Source organism: Plectropomus leopardus, chromosome 17 (genome assembly GCF_026936395.1).
Source record: "Plectropomus leopardus strain MGB_pleo_1.0 chromosome 17, ASM2693639v1, whole genome shotgun sequence".
In the NCBI taxonomy this organism is placed as follows: domain Eukaryota; kingdom Metazoa; phylum Chordata; class Actinopteri; order Perciformes; family Serranidae; genus Plectropomus; species Plectropomus leopardus.
Window position 1 is genome coordinate 8,133,711 of NC_142192.1, and position 16,607 is coordinate 8,150,317.

Here is a 16,607-nt window from a genome sequence, read left to right on the forward strand (position 1 = left end):
TGTGCTTGGATTTATTCCAGGTATTCTACAAGTACTGCTTGATTTCTGGGGATCTAGGCAAAATTTGATGAACACTGCACATTTTTTGATGGGAACTTGCATAAACAATCAAAGTCAAAGGAGAAGGGGTCAGTTTGGGCCCTCATCTCATTTTTCCCCAGGGCCCTCTGGCAGGTTAATCTGACCCTGCACCCAAAGTCTTCTTTGCACACAAATTAATTCATTAAAGTAAATCTCTTTTTCCATGACTTTACTGACTAAATAGTGGAATGCACACAACATATTTTCACAGACTGAGGAAGTGAAGTGCAACACTGAACACAAACATGAACAGTTTGCAGTGCAGCTGTGACACTTTACCTACAGCAGTGCTCATTTAACAGTATAATGCCTCATAAAAGCAGTTTGAGCATGTGGCAAGTGCATGATAATAGCTATAATCAGAGCACAATATCATTAAAACAATATATGTTGAAGTGGAGCTCCAGTCTCTTTAATGAGTTTCTGTTAAGCAACCACTTGAGGTCAGTGTTGTTCTAAGTTACCAGCCATGTTCAGCCCTGGTTGTGTCAATGTCCTGAATCTGAGGTCAATACATGTGAACACATCCAGTGACCTCTGAGAGGAGAGGCCATATGCTGCCTCAGCCTCAGAGTATCCACAACTGAGATGATAATATGATGCAGTGATAATCTGATGGGGCCTGAAACAAAGGCTCTCTGAAGTATGGAGCAATGTCAAGGCAATAGTGTCCATGTAGATGAAATACACTGGGATTAACGTCTTACAGTAAACCAGCAGTAATTGTAACATTAACATGAAACTGGATTGTGATATGGGATAAAAAGCAGAGAGCTGCTGGAGGGCAGAAATGAATCGCACCAAATGGTTTCATGTCAATTTTTTCATATTCATGTAAATGGGATTTCAAGCCAAATCTTCCAGATGTGAAGACTGGATGTGTTTGTGGAAGTGTGTACAGTGAACGTGAATAAAAGCTCTGATTACACCATATTTCATTCTCTAACTGGGATGATTTCTTGTGAATAAAATCACAGGTAGGTTCACTGACACCTCCTCAGGAAGATGCTTGTCTCTGATAATCACTGGCTTCTACTATTTAACTGATATCTACTGTCAAGGCTGCAGACTAAATTTCATAAAAATCATGAGAGTTGCCACTCTGACTTAAGAGCAGAAACTGCTGTATTTTCTGATTATTTCTTTTTCTTGACAATTCATTCATTTATTTGACTTTAATTAAAATGTCTTGAAATTTATATAACTAAAATTTGTTTTAGAACCCTCTTCACAGGGCACCAGTGTATATTTGTATATAAATATTACAACCTACCTATAAAGTTTGTCATTTCTGAATGCAATTATATCATCAAATTTATAGCTTTTTGTCTAAAGAATCTCAGATCACCTTTCAAACCCACCATGTGTAACATAGGCTACTATATGTATACAGGAATGTAAATTTCTCTTCAAGTCGTTAAAACCTGACCCACGTGTCCTGCATATCAGCTGTACAGACATGAAATTTGTCACAGAAAGAGATCTACAACTGATAAATAACTATTTTTATTAATCCATCTGATTATTTTCTCTACACTATAACTACAGTAATTTCTATTAGCTGTAGCTATTTTGCCAATTAAGTAAACATTAGCATTGGCTAACTTTTTAGTATTTTGCAAACCTTGTCAAAGGGACGGTAAAAATGCACTTGATGGTTATTCTCATCCCAACTCATCAAATAGGCTGTAGCTGTTTTGTCAGTGGACTTTCGTGTCTACTCAAGATGAACTAGCGTCGTGGGAAGCTGTGCTATTTATGGTTGTTACCTACACAGTGTCTGGCGTTACAAACTAACAGCTAAGGAATGTGAATAGGCTGGATAAATGCAGCATCCTCACCACTCGATGATCCATTTAAAAGACATGGAAATAAGGAATTAGATTAGCACAATGTTCCTGTGTTCTTTACACTTTTGCTCTTTTAAGCCTCATTTCCACTGTACAAAAAACCCGCTAAGATCCGCCAACATCTGGCTTTTTAATGTAACGTGAAAGTGTACAATCAGCATTCACACCTGGGTCAATTGACCAGCAAGAAGCAATGGTGTGCTGCCACTAATTATTGTCTATCACCATCTGAGCAGCACTCAAACTTCTAACCAAATTAGTCTGCACATGTTTCAAAGAGACTGAATAGGTAAGCGATAAATAAAAAGAAGAATGTGACACACCAAACAATTTAACAATTGCCATTCAGTTGTGGACTATAGGAACGTACAGTCAAACATTTAATCTACAAAATGTCAGCAGATAGTGAAAAAAGCTCATTACAGTTTCCAAAAACCCAAGGTTAATATGTCGATCGACTAATCAATTAATCATCTAAGTGCTACATCTGTACCCAACAACAGGAGCCGGTAATTACAGCATGAGCCAGATCAAAGCTTGATGTGCGGACATAAATAGTCACTTCACAGGAAATGCGAGGAGTGACTGTGAGGTCTCGGGACTCGGGTTGGTGAGTTAGATGACTTGCTGCGCCCCGGGAGAGAGGAGAGTCATTGACCCGTGGCCAGTCTTCCTCCAACAGCGGCGCACCTCGCATATTATCACCCAAGTGAGTCATCAACGGCACGTCAACATCGCTGAGGTTCTTCATGCCAATCTTCCTATTGCTTTTTTAATCCCCCAGCGTGCCTCGTTTGAGCAATTGCCTCCCTCCCCCTCTGCTTTCTCTCTCGCTCTCTCTTTTGATTTACCCCCCCCCCCAACACACACACACACACACACCACCCTCCCCTGTATGCTTCCATCACATTCTGCTGAAAAATTTGGAGCTCTGCCAGGAGTGTTGCCGTGTGTGAATCAAGTGTGTGTAGGCCTGGTGTGTGTGTTTGTGTGTGTACGCTGCAGCGTTGTTTTTTGTGAACATGTGAATTCAATTGGCATTTGAAGGTTGGAATCACGAAGAGGAGCGCGCGCATACATGTACACAGGACAAATGGATGAATGGGCAACTAGGTTCACTGCTTTTAGGGCCTTGCTCGTGTGTGTGTGTGTGTGTGTGTGTGTGTGTGTGTGTGTGTGTGTGTGTGTGAGTGAATGTGTTGAAAAGAGTGAAAGAATGCGGGGAAAAAGAGGTATTGGATGGGTGTTGTCTTACAAGCAACAACAGCACATTGCAGAAAGAGGCATTTTCAACCAATTTATTAATCCTTTTAGGCAATGTTCCCTGTTCAGAAATGCAAATTGAATCAATCTGAGTCTGACTTTTAAGACTTTCAAGTGGGATTTAATTAGAAGCCGAGGCGCGCAGTTTTAATGAGAGAGGGGGTGGAGAGAGAAGGAGAGACAGAGAGGGAGAAAACGGGGGAGAAGGAGAGGGAGGGGAGGTGGTGTTTTAATGCTATTCCTGCAGGATTGGGGTGAAGGACACATAAACCCAGCGCTGACGGCTTTTCTTAAAAGAAGAATTTCCATCATTTCCATCCGGCCATCTGTCCATCCGTCCCCGCCGCCCTTCACCTTCAACTTGGCTGTTTACGCCCAGGGAGGGGGTTGCCGCTCGGGGTCTGTTTGGTGACACTAAACAACGCCCGATCTACTCCAAACCCACACATCGCCCTCAGCAGAAAAAAAAAAAATCACCCCACTTCCTCTGCCAGTGGTTCCGCAATCTCCATCTCTGAATCCTTTGTCCTTTTGTGTTGCTGTTATTTACTCCAATACCATTTCTCTTTCCTCCTCCTCCTCCCTCTATTCCTCGCTGAGATTCTCTAACCCTCCTCATCATCCTCCCATCATTTTCCAAGCCCTAAGCTGACTGAGCCTCCCAAAGCCATCAGGTCTGATTGTCTGATCTCAAGGCATCGAGTCCGCCAGCTGAAATGAAAAATGAGGATTCCTCTCAGCCTCTATTTTTATTCTGTTTTCATTCTCTCTTTCATTCGTCTCTCATCGGTCTCCCCCCTTTTTCTTTTCCCACCTCTCTTTCACACTCTCTATCGCGCCTCCTTCTCTCTCTCTCTCTCTCTCTCTCTCACACACACACACACATACATCTCCGTTGGCTCTTTCACTCATATTTCTTCACCTTTTGCGGCCTTTCTCATGCCTGCCAATCTCACCCCATTCCTCCTCTCGTTTCCGTTCCTTTCTGCCCTCCATCCTCTGCTGGGTTGACTGGCAGCTGCACTGACATGGGGATATGTGGAGGGAGCTGGATGAAGTAGAGGCTGGGTGAGGGTTTCTGGCACGACTTCACCTGCTTCCAAGGTGCCCAGAGAAGGGAAAGAAGTTAAAATTCCACCAACACTTGAACAACTGTATTGCAAGTCCAACACGTTTCAGCTTGTTGGCTCCAGTTGGTTTTGGGTGCCGAAATCACTGCGTTAGGCTTTTGATTACAGCCTGCAAGTTACAGAAGGAAATACTTACTACATGCCTATTAATAAGTAGTTAAGAATTTGAATTTCATGAGTAAATTGCACTATGAGTGCTTTTTGAATGACCTTGTGCATACTGAATAATTACAAGGTGTAAACTGGGTACCAGCAGCCAATATGCTCCTTTACAACAGATATGTATATCATTAAAGGAGCCAAACCACTTGATCTTAGAATGAAAAACAAACAAACAAACAAATAGTCAGAGTTAAGCAACAGCCGCCTGGGCTTAGAAATAAAGCCAATTCCAAAGTGCGAAAAACTGCAGTTCCTCTAATGGCCACTTGAGGTTGGCTCCAAAACAGAGTAAATCCCCCTCTAAAAGTGCCAAACTTTACAGCAGAAATAAACATGTTTACATCCTGGTACCAAAAACGGTTTTGGTATCTGAAGATAATTTCAACATTCATGACAACTGTGCAGGAGTCAACTTATACATAACTCACTCATTTACATCAGTGTTAATTTCAGATCCCATCAGTGAAAATAAAACATAGATTCCATCATAGTTTTCATTATCAAGATCTATTTTTAGCTTAACATTGGCTCATTTCGGTCATGGAAAGCAAAGTCGCTGACGAATAATGTTCATCACAGTTTTCTTCAACAAAATTAACACTGGTTCAAATATATAAAAGCCCAAAGTTATGCATATTTAAAGGCCTGGCCACTTGAGTGACAGGTTGTCTCTGAGGCAACACTACAGTCTGTGAGTCTTATCTACCCCTCACTCCTCTACAGCTCTACCTTCTTGTCCAAACAGGGTCATTTCTGGCTCCTGAAAGATGGCAACAGCTGAAATGCCAAACTTGAGGCTTTAAAACAGGAGTCCACAAACCAATGGGTGACATCACATAGCTACGTCCATTACTTAGACAGTTTGTGGTTACAGTCAGCCCTTCTGGTATGCTGCAATTACAACATTCAATGCCAATTCAACCAATCCCCATGAATTTTGCGCAACTTTGCAACTTTGTCTGATCACCGCAAAATTTCAGCAAATTTCGACCAATCGTCATAGTTTCAAATGACTTTGAACTGTCACAGCAGTCCCACATAATGTCACCAAACTCACTTCCTCGTTTCCAGTTGTAAATATGTAGCCATGTGAAACACGAACATCTCACATTTGCCAACAAAACTGCTCAAGAAAGTGCAAGGCAAGGCAATTCCCTGATGTTCTGAGCAAACTATGTGGTGGAACACAAATGGCATTGATTTGAAAAAAAAAAAAAAAAAAAAACACTTTTCACATAATACAACCGCAGAAAGGTTTAACGAATCAACATGACAGAGGCTGTTGCATCCGCATCTATTGCAAGCTCAGAGAATTAAGGCGAGTTTGAAAAATAAATTTGTTGTATACATAACAACCCAGAATAATGTGGCTTTATTGCCACTGGAAAAAGTTGCCTTAGAGTTATACAAAAATATTATAACTATTTTTGCAATTTTAACTTGCTCATGCTAATCAATTTTCAAACAAACAAGAATAAAAATGCAACATGCACTGCAATGCTGTAGAAAAGCTGTCATGCAATCAGGCATTTTAGCCTGCAACAATCCCCCAAAAAGCTCTTGAAATCCTTTATCCTTTAATAAACACTGTAACTACAATTTAAATAGGGGACTGTAGGATTTTTTTTATTGTCTAACCTTCTGTCCTATAGCCTTGTAGTTGCATATAGCCAATAAGTATTTTACTGATGACCACACAAGAACAAGAGCTAATATGAAATAACAATAAAATAAAAAACAAATCATTCTGCAAAATGAAAGATAAATAAATAAATAAATGCGATTGTCTGTCTTGCCTATGGGAAGATCAGCCTGTATACACTAAATAATTAGTAAATCAGGAGCTGTAATCTAAAGCTTGACCACTTGTTATGTAGCATTTTTTTATAGTGGTCAGTGGAGTTCTTTAAAAAGAAGCCTCTCTAATACCACTGCTCCCATTAAGCTTATTTTGTTGATAAGATTCTGTGTCTTTCACTTGACTGTGACCTTGCAAGTGATAATTACAGCCCAAGGATCATCATAATGCCCTAGAAAATCAGTAATGCTTTATGGTAATGTTATTATTTTCTCAGGAGCAAGTAGTGTAACAAATTTATTTTTTGATCCTTTCTAAATATCAATTGAAATATCCCCTGACTAAATCCTAACCTGATCCCCCCTCACTGTTTAGCTGTCCTCTGATATTGAGCTGAACTCTGTGTGAGATGGCAGTGAATATGACTCTCTGTGGATGAAAGAGACTCCGCTGCTTTGATTTTACTGAGCAAAGAATTGGAGAGAACAGCGATCAATCAAACAAGAGACGACTGGCTCATTACTAATTTTTGATTGCAACAGAGGATGGAGTGATTAACTTACGAGGCAGCGTGGAAAAATATGCAATGTTAAGAGTTACGTATCCCCCAGTTGGGCGCAGCACAACAAGCTGTAAACACAACACTGACATACTGAGTTATCGCCTTATAAAATTGTTTCAGCTAACATGTTAGCAAACACTTGCCTATTTACACAAACACGAAGCAACATTTGCATTCATTTGAAGTCTTGTTTCTGTCCACCTGATGAATGTTTCCAATATTCACTCTCCGTCTAACTCATTTGGTCTCAACCAGCTCCAGAAGAAATATTTGGCTCTTTAGCTTTGAAATGCTAAACAGTAACTTCACCAGCTATAGCCACTAACCTTGTTTGTCTTCCATTTGGTGCTGGATAGAGTACAGTGGATTCATTTAAAATACGTGACTTTTGCAACTAGAAAAAAATAAATAACTCTGCATAAGCAGTCAAATGCACGCCTGGATAATCGTGTGCATTTAAGTTGTTTGTGCATTCCTGAGTGTGCTACTGATATGGTACCGTTTTAGCAAACTGCATGTTTTTGGGGAGTATTGAGCATATTGCAGTATAAATAAGCCTTTATTATTATTATTATTATTATTATTATTACTTTGTCTCATTGTGTTCTCCCCATGTTTTTGAGATAAATCAAACTAATTCTATCAGGTTTCAAAGGGCTAAAGTAACACCAGCGATTGTTCAATGAGACCAGTGAGAATTTTGTCTGACACGAGTATAACGACCAATCAACTGACCAATCAACCAGTTTACAGCCATAAAATGGTCATATCTATAGCCAGCACTTTGTTTGTCTGTTCTGGACTACTGCCCAAACAACACTGGGGACTGAGTATAAAGAAGACCTTCTTTGTATGTGGATATAAATGTCTCATTCTAAGGTAACAAAAAATGTAACCGTTCTTATTTTAACGGGATTATACAGTAGTGAAAACATGGTTAAGACTATTATATTCCATTCTGGCAAATATGTCCTCCTAAATCCTACACAATGGACCTTTAATTGGTTCGATTTTTACTATAACACCTCCTGATGTTATAGTGATGTCATGAATATGAGCTGACTAAAAGCGATTTCAGGCTGAGAGGTGGCTGACAGCCAAGCCAAAATATTGTCTGGGGCCCCAGAAAGCATTGCTCCTGTCCTGGGTTGGTGGCGAGGTGAGGCAGGGTGAGGCGGGGGTGAGGCTGCCAGGTGTCAGCGTGGTAGATGAGCTGGTGGTGTGTAAGGCACAAGGTGATGGAGTGTGTGAGGTCCGGTCTATCGCTGTCATTAATAACCCAGACAGGCCTGCCAGCACCTTGGAGCCCCGCTCCCATACATAACCCTCAGGGAAGCCGCCAGGGCCCCTGTGCCGGCCCCTGAGGACGCACACATACACACATCGGCAAACTAGTCTGACTACCGATGTTAACATGATAGAGCGGAGACATACGTGGTGTAAAGAATGGTGCGACACCTGGTAAAAAAAAAAAAAAATGTCGCAGCAGAAATACAAGAGGTTAGGGTCTGAGATATGTGACGTTCTTACATATTTCTCCTTCCCATCACCGGGTCTATTCACCCGAGACAGACAAAAGAATACAAAATGTGAAGGAGCCTGGCAGAAGTGTCTGCTCTTGTCTTTGTCAAAGCACCACTTTCTTTGCACACCCATGGCGAGGGTAACTCTTTGAAATCAAGATGCACAACGTACACAACGTCATACGTCAATTTGGCATTTGTCTCGCTTCGGTCCGTTGACGGTTAAATCTTATTTCACGCATCTGCTTTAAGCGTCGGAACGCTTGAACGCTATTCAGGTCTGAACTTGAATGACCCAGCCTTTAGAGCTGTAAAACCCCTTTGCTGTGGGGGAAATATAGCAGAGAAGAAGGTGGACATCCAGAGGGAAGAAGTTATGAAGAGCTCCTCAGTGGTCCTACAGCTCTTATTGATTGGTGAATCGACTAAGATGCATTTTTATTTCAAATATCAGCTTCGATCAGCGGGCAGCTCCTTTTTTCTCTACCTTTGAACATAGCCAGGGCACCTGTCTCTCAACATATCGATAAGAAGGGAGGAAAAAGTGAATGAAAGTGGTGCTAGGAATTGGCTGATGGCATATTCAAATGGAAAAAGAGAGTTGTGAAGATGGAGTAAAAGAGACAGGATGGCAATAGGGGATTGGCGATGGGACCATGTGTTTGTGCAGGAGGGAAAGAGTCCTGTCCAATGAAGATATGGAGATAAAGATATAGATGGATCAGAGAGGAGGGGAGAGGGAGAGGCTTTAATGAATTAATGACTGTTCTCACAACTAGATGCCTCCTCTCTCCGGCTCAGACGCAGCCGATGAAATAATAAATAAACACATGAATAAGTGAAGAGGCCTGGATGAGACAGCACTCCGGAGTGGGAGAAGATGGGAGGGGTGATGGGTGGTTGAGGGGGGAGAGAGGGGTGGTAAGGCGGATAGGCACGCGGTGAGCCTCTCTGGTGATTTGCTCCAACATCAAGCAGCTGGAGGTTACTGAAAAATTTAGCGATGCGCGGGGAGCCGGTGAATGCTAATAACAGAAACTGACTCCCCCCACCTCTAACTCCTCCGCTTTCTGCCCCGCCCGCACCCGCTCACTCCGGTGCACTCCGACCACCTTCAGTCTCCGGTGACCTTGCTCGACGGCGAGATCGAGCGGCCACCGGCATGCTAACGAGACGCTGGCTTTGGGTTTGCAGGGTTGCCAGACGCTGCAGGGCGCTGAGAGGGCAAGTAGGGGCATCCAAATGACATGTTAGCATGGCCGGGGCCTGGACGGAGATGGGCAGGGTGCCACTCAGCCAGGCCAATGAGGTCTATCAGATTATATTAGGGAGAGAAAGAGAGACTGCACTTCAACAAGTAGGTTGTTGACATGTTGGACTTGAGTCAAACTTCAAAAAGCACTCAAAACAAATGCACCTGCTACTCTGGTTCAATTTTAGTATAATTTGACAAACTGACAATTTTTTCATGACATAATACTGTAACTTTTTGTGATTTTTTTAATGACTTTAAATGACATCTTTATGCCGAATCAAAGTATTTATTTATATGTTTTATCTTTATATAGGGGGAAGAGGATAGAGGATATTTTGAGCATTTTTGACTGTTGGGGAATGTGTCCCCAAAGTATATATTTTAAACTCATAATATATTAATATTATAATTAGGGGGAAGTTAATGCTTCTATTGGTGAGCATCTGTCGCTTTAGTTTTTTTCAGTGTGGGCTAGATTCAGCAAGTATAAATGATGAAACCTCTCTGTGAAAGAAATCACTTTCATTGGTAGTTATGACTTCATTCTTAACACATAACAGAAATGATCTTATACTCCATCCTTTACATTCAACTATACAAAAAAAGCTGGTTAACATATCAGACATCCAGCACTCCAAACCGTATATTGGTTTGAGAACTATGGACAACCACATCTCTCTTTCATTGGTGCAGAAAAGTTTCCAAAGCTGCTTTAATATCAGTGTCTCCCGTGTGGTAATATCATATTGTGAATTTTTTAAGCTTTTTTTAAAGGTTACTGTTGAACTTGGCCACCGACGGCTATTTGACATCCATCAAATGCTTGCTGGGTAATGACTCGTGGCAAATCAGGATCAAATCCACTGTGGTTGTTAAAACGCTCTCAGCTAACACCTCATATGAGAATAAGAAAAGAGAACAGGTCATATTTCTGTCTTTCATGGCTGTGGTTCCTAAAATGCCTAAATGCCTGCCAGTGCCAGTTTTAACACTTAACAATAAACTGAGTTCAACCTCACAGCTATATCTCCACATACACTGACTCTTATTCTTAAATTTGGTTAGAGTAGTTGCTCAACATTAACAGATGAGTAAGGAAACCACTGTATGTTAAAAGTTTTAAAAATGTATCATAATATCAAAGCTAGTAAGAGGAACTAGACCACTAGTTTGGAGCATTTCAAGTGATCCGAAATGTTCTTTGTGCTGTAGCATAGTAATAAATGTCTCTCTTTCTCACAGCCTCTAAACGATGATTATGCAGCCAAACAAGACTAAACCATTTTTGGACAAGCCTCTTTTGTTAGGACTGTAGGATTATTGAAGGGGAAGAAACCGTTACAAAGCGCTAATGTGTCTAGGCCTGTAAACTCCCATCAGAGCAAGCGAACAGATGATGACCCTCAATGAACCCGCAGCAGTGAAAGATATCTATTATTTTCACTCTTATTTGTGGGATATGATCTCATTTACTCCTTTGGGAGGAAAATGATTGAATTTAAGCAAATTTTTCGAAACTGTTATAGTCAAGGGATTTTTTTTAAAGCTTTAATTTTTGGTTTCTCCTCATTTGACCCTAATCGCCTACTTAAAGTGGCTCTTAGCTGACTTTGGAGTACCAGTTGTCTGCAACAGTGCTAATTCCATAAGTAGTGTTAAACACTGTGGCCAGAAAGGGGGACAACACACTCTTTGTGTGCACAAGAAGACACTATCATTATGGTGAACAAAGCAGCACAGCCAGATCTCAGTCAGATGTGCCCTGTGCGCCATGGTCAGGCCCCCCTGACACACCTGTGGCACACTTGGACATGGGGTGGGATCAGAAAGAACGCATTATTATAGGTAAGTGCATTAAAGGTGTGCAAATCTGGGTTTATCACATTTACCATTTTAACCCCATTTAATTATGGAGCACCGACAGTTTGGGAACTCTGAGGAGAATTATCCTCAGAGAAAACTTATTGATTAGTACGTAGGATGGAATTTAATTTTAAGCTTTAGTTTAGAACCTAAACAATCTCAATTACACCATTTTTCTCATCACAGCCTCACATCTACTTAAATTAAAAACGGAGAGCTGCGGGCAGCATTTTGGCCAGCCTCACACAGCTCCTACCCCACTTATTCAGTGTTTAGGATAGAAACAGCAGGTGAAAGACTGACAGAAACAGACTGTCCTGAGAGAGTTATACATATACAAAAAAAAATGTATATGTACACACACACACACACACACACACACACCACGATTCTAAATATAGTTCTCCGAAACATGTTTCCTAGTTTAAAAAAATATATATATTTAATAATCCCCCTAGCTGAATTGCAGGTCATGTCCTTCTTTTATTTTTATTTATTTCTATATGTTTGGGGGGTTTTTTTATTTTATTTTCTGCAATTTGCAAAAACATTTCCTGCCAAGTTGCTCATTAATTTTTCTATGTTTTTGTGAAAAAACAAACCAACCAATTTGCTCAGGTTTCAGAGGTTTAAATGCTTGTGGAAGGCTTCTGAGTGCAGCACGAGAAAACTGATGTCAATCCAAGTGTTAAAGGGTTAAACTGAGTAAGGTGGCACTATTTTATAAGGCCTGTTATTGTGCACTTTACAGAAGTTACAGAAACGTGCTGCTGCAGCTATAAGCTGTAAATACAGAAACTTTGTGTCAAGTTTTGAAAACACCAAGGGTGAGGAAATGCTTCCACTCACAGGAATCTTTAAATTCACCAAGGCCAGATTTACGTAGTTAGATATTCTATCTTTGAAGGCCAGTGAGGTGTATCTTAAGGAGACTCTGACCCAAATGTCCTCGTCCCCAGCTCTGGTCCTGCTGACCCTCAGGCCTGGATGGCCCCCTGGACTCAGTCCCCAGGCCGGGATGATGACAGACTGGATGGGAGGCTCGGGGCGCCACTAAGGAGCCCCGGTGACATGATTTACAGGCAGAGCTGCTGGGGTTGCTGGGCGACGTCTCGCTGCGGTCCCCCGCCACTATAATCGGAGCTTCACGTCCGGCTCCGAGGAGTCTGCCCAGGCTCACATCACCTCCTCCCCTCCTCTTGCTCCTCCTCACCCCCTCCCCTCTCCTGCCAGTCCAACTCAACAATGCTCTCCCTCCCACATCCCTTCTTCTCCTCCTGCACCACTAAGGCATTGTGAGGCAGACGGAGGGAAGGCGGAGAGTCTCGCAACAATAGTAGCTGTGTGATGAGGGCCACTCCTTTGAGGTGAAGACTCTCAGATGCACACAAACGCACACAAGAGCGTGCACTCAGTCACACATGTGCACACAGACACATATACACATGCAACACATAAAAACAAAGAACAACACCAACACAATGGTGCTGCGTTGTCTTGCCTTCCACTGCGGTGTGGATTTATTGGCTTGTATGTGGTGTGCAGATCCATCCCTCTTGTAAAAGTGCATTGTCTTGGCTCCACAGAGCAGCAGCACCAGTGTTCTGGCTCTCTGTGTCGGAGCCTCAGCACCTCCACTGCTTTTCTATCCACCCACTATAATCATGGGAGAGCGCTAGGAGTGACTTGGAGCCTGGCTGGCTGGCTCAGCTCACTCCAGAGTGCTGGCTGCGAGCGAGGTCATCTGTCCAGAGTACTGTGAGTCTCCAGGGACAGAAAGAGTGAGAAGGATGCAAGGGGCTATTGAGGAGCAATGGAGGATAAGAAACAGCCTGTCTTAAAGTTGCACTGGGCAAGGTTTTCCTGCAAAAACATACTTAATTAACTTTCTCTTAAGTTCTTCTATTGGCTGTAACCTTAGAATGCCTTTCAGTGTAATGTTTTACCACTACAAGATTATGTGCCCTGCATACCTTTCAAGAGGGTTCGTAGGCTTCTCACAGAGCTGCATACTTATATACTTAATACTTATGTTGTTATTTCTATACACTCACATGGAACATTTAGCCTTTTGTGGTCAGATTTTGTCGTTGGCTCTTTTTCCTTAAAGGAATAGCTCTTTTTACACTGTGGGAGATACGCTTATTTACTTTGTCGTCAAGTGATGACAAATGAGTTACACTATGTTAAAACTTTAAAGGCTGACCGCCTTGTGGCTGCAGCTCTGTTCTTAACGCACAATCAACCTCATGGTTCAATTCTGACTTAGTTTGCTTGATGAATACACTCCCAGTTCTTCTGTGATCTGGTCTGACAGCACCCAGTTAAGTTGCAGGAGATAACCATGAAGAACTAACATTATATCAATTACCAAATGGAACAAAACTATACCAAATATCATTTCATTTGCATACAGAACTGTGTGGTGATCAACAAAAAATGACCTGCAGTACGCAAAAGGTGCAGGTCAAAAATTACAGACGGAGAAGCAACAAACTTGTTTTAACAAATAAAATAACATAAAATGAATTCAGGATTTTTGTAAATTTAATATATTATTGTTTTGTTAAAATGCCATTATATTGTGTGCAGAGCATTTATGACTTATTTAGGACTCAAAACTCAAAGTTTAGGACTTGGCACTTGACTTTGAACTTGCAAGTCTTGATTTAGGACTTGCCGAAGGAATTGACCGTGAAATTGAGAATTACAAAACAAAGACTTGGTCCCACCTCTGACTTTTTTAACACACAAAAAAGCAAAAAATAAATAAAAAACATGTACTGACAAAGAAGAGATTCAAAATGACCACAAAGAGATGCAAAGGAACTACAAAGAGACACAAAATGGCCAAAAGACACACAAAACCCCTTCAAAATGACTACAAAAACACACAAAACTACCAGCAGAGACACAAAATACCTTCACAAAACAGGCAAAACAACCACAAAGAGCAACAAAACTGCTAAAAAATAACCCTACATTAGCTAAAAGCGACACAAAATGATTAAAAAGAGACACAAAATTGCCAAAAGACACACTAAATGACTAAAAAGAGACACAAAATTGCCAAAAGACACAAAGCACCTACTCAAAAGGGGGCAGAACAACAACACAAAACTACCTAAATTGACACCAAATTAGCTTAAAGAGACACAAAACTACAAAAAGATGCACTAGTATTACAAAGACATGCAAAACCATGTGTGTCTTAACTGTCTTTGTAGAAGAGACGCCTCTTCTACAAAGACAGTTAAGACACACATGGTAACATGGATAATTCGCCTCTGGGAATTTTCAGATACAAACACAATACACTTCTCTCTAACCCTCATCTCCTTAGCTCACTGGCACAAACAACTGGCGCACTGTCTCAAACAGCAATGCCACAGACAAAGATGCTATACTCACCTTTTGGGGACATCAAAAGTGTCTTCACTATGGCATGGTGTAAGCGTTAACCAGCCTTTTCTTTCTTTGTAACTTTACAGCTATAACCTTAATGGTTTTCAGTTGCGTGGGCTTTAACTACAGCCTTTACCTACAGTTCACAGTGATGTCCAAATGTCAAAGAACAAAAATACTCAGACTAAAATGAACAGGTGACACGATGAGCTAACATAAAGAAGCTGAAGTTGGCCATAACGTTAGCGGCTATTAGCTAGCTTAAGCTAACGTTCCCAGCAGGTATTGATCGGTAACATTTGCGTTGAGCTGACGTTATACACAATGTTGTCGACATAATATATGAGGTTATATTATCACTTCGCAGCACATATTGCTCACACTATTTTGCCTTACCTTGGAACAAATGTAGTCATCCTTGTATATCTTCTTTACGTTACGTTGAGCTGACCTTGTAGCCACTCGGTTTAATCCAAAGGACACACTTTTCTGTGTTTATGTCAGGTTTAGGGAACGGGATAAAATGCACTTCATTTTCCAGCCTGTCAGTGTTGCATCTACCCCATGCGCATTTTTTAAGTTATAACTGAATATATTTAAATAAAACCGCAAAGAAATCCAAATATCTGATGCTTTTAAATGGAGGTCTAGCACAGGATGTCGAGTTCACCGTGTAGCTGCACAAAATGTGATTGGCTCGCGGTTTTTAAGGGCGGGACTTAGCGATAGGTCAATTGACACCAAATTAAGCTAAAACAGACCAAAAAATGACCACAAAGAGACACACAACTGCCAAAAAGACAGAAAATGATCTCAGAGAGATACAAAATGACCACAAAGAGACAAAAAATACCAAAAAAAAATACACAAAGTGAGCTAAAAGAGACCCAAAACTACAAAAAGATGCACTACAACTACAAAAGTACACAAAACAACACGTGTCTTTTTAGAAAAGGTGTCTGATAATTCCCCCTGGGAATTGTCCAATATAAATACAAGTGTGATAGCCAGTGTTTGTCCATTAATTTCAGTTTTTTCATAGGTAAAAGCTTAATAAACTGTGGGACTGTAACACCATATTATTGGAAAGAAACTCCTACAGGTGTGTCTGAAAAATACATCAAAGAGGACATGAGTGAAAATATAAAGATGAGTAAAAGCTTTTAAAATGTCAATATCCATAACATGATATACCAGTGCCTATTTTATATTCAACACCAGTTGACAGGCCGACTGGCAGTTCTTCCATATTTTAATAAGACCAGGGCTGTTATTGGCTAACCCATATTTCTCTCTGACCCCTGTTATGGCATCCATTCATCAGACGGCCCGCATTTTCTCTAGCTGAGTCTGTGAAGCAGCCAGAGAGGCCGGCAGGACTGTGATCTGCCATGCACAGAGACGCGAGAGGAATGGGAAGGGAAAGGAGAGGAGAGAAGCGAGGAGCTGTGTCAGAGCTGTCTGCGCTGAGGCCTTCAACAACACAAAGCTCTGATGGAACCAGGCCGACTGCCGCCACTGCTGCTGCAGCTGCCGACAGAGCTGCATCTGTGTGTGTGTGCGTGGGCGTAGGTGTGTGAAAAAGCAATGGAAGCCGAGAAAGAGTTTGTTTTTTTAAGTTTTGATAGAAGGTTTGTCACCATAGCCTCTCATCACTTCTCAAAGGCAAACAGGCGATTCTCAGAGAATATAAACCCACTTTCTTTGCTCTTCCT

General features: G+C 41.3%; 1 long non-coding RNA gene across 1 annotated transcript; it reads right to left on the minus strand.

Moving 5' to 3' along the window:
- Positions 1-3,655: 3,655 nt before the first annotated feature.
- Positions 3,656-15,558, minus strand: LOC148186600 (uncharacterized). Its single transcript, XR_015779443.1, has 3 exons — positions 15,289-15,558; positions 4,117-4,287; positions 3,656-3,905 (listed from the first exon to the last, which is right to left on the minus strand). It is a non-coding gene; the product is annotated as an uncharacterized LOC148186600 (long non-coding RNA).
- Between the last annotated feature and the right edge of the window lie 1,049 nt (positions 15,559-16,607).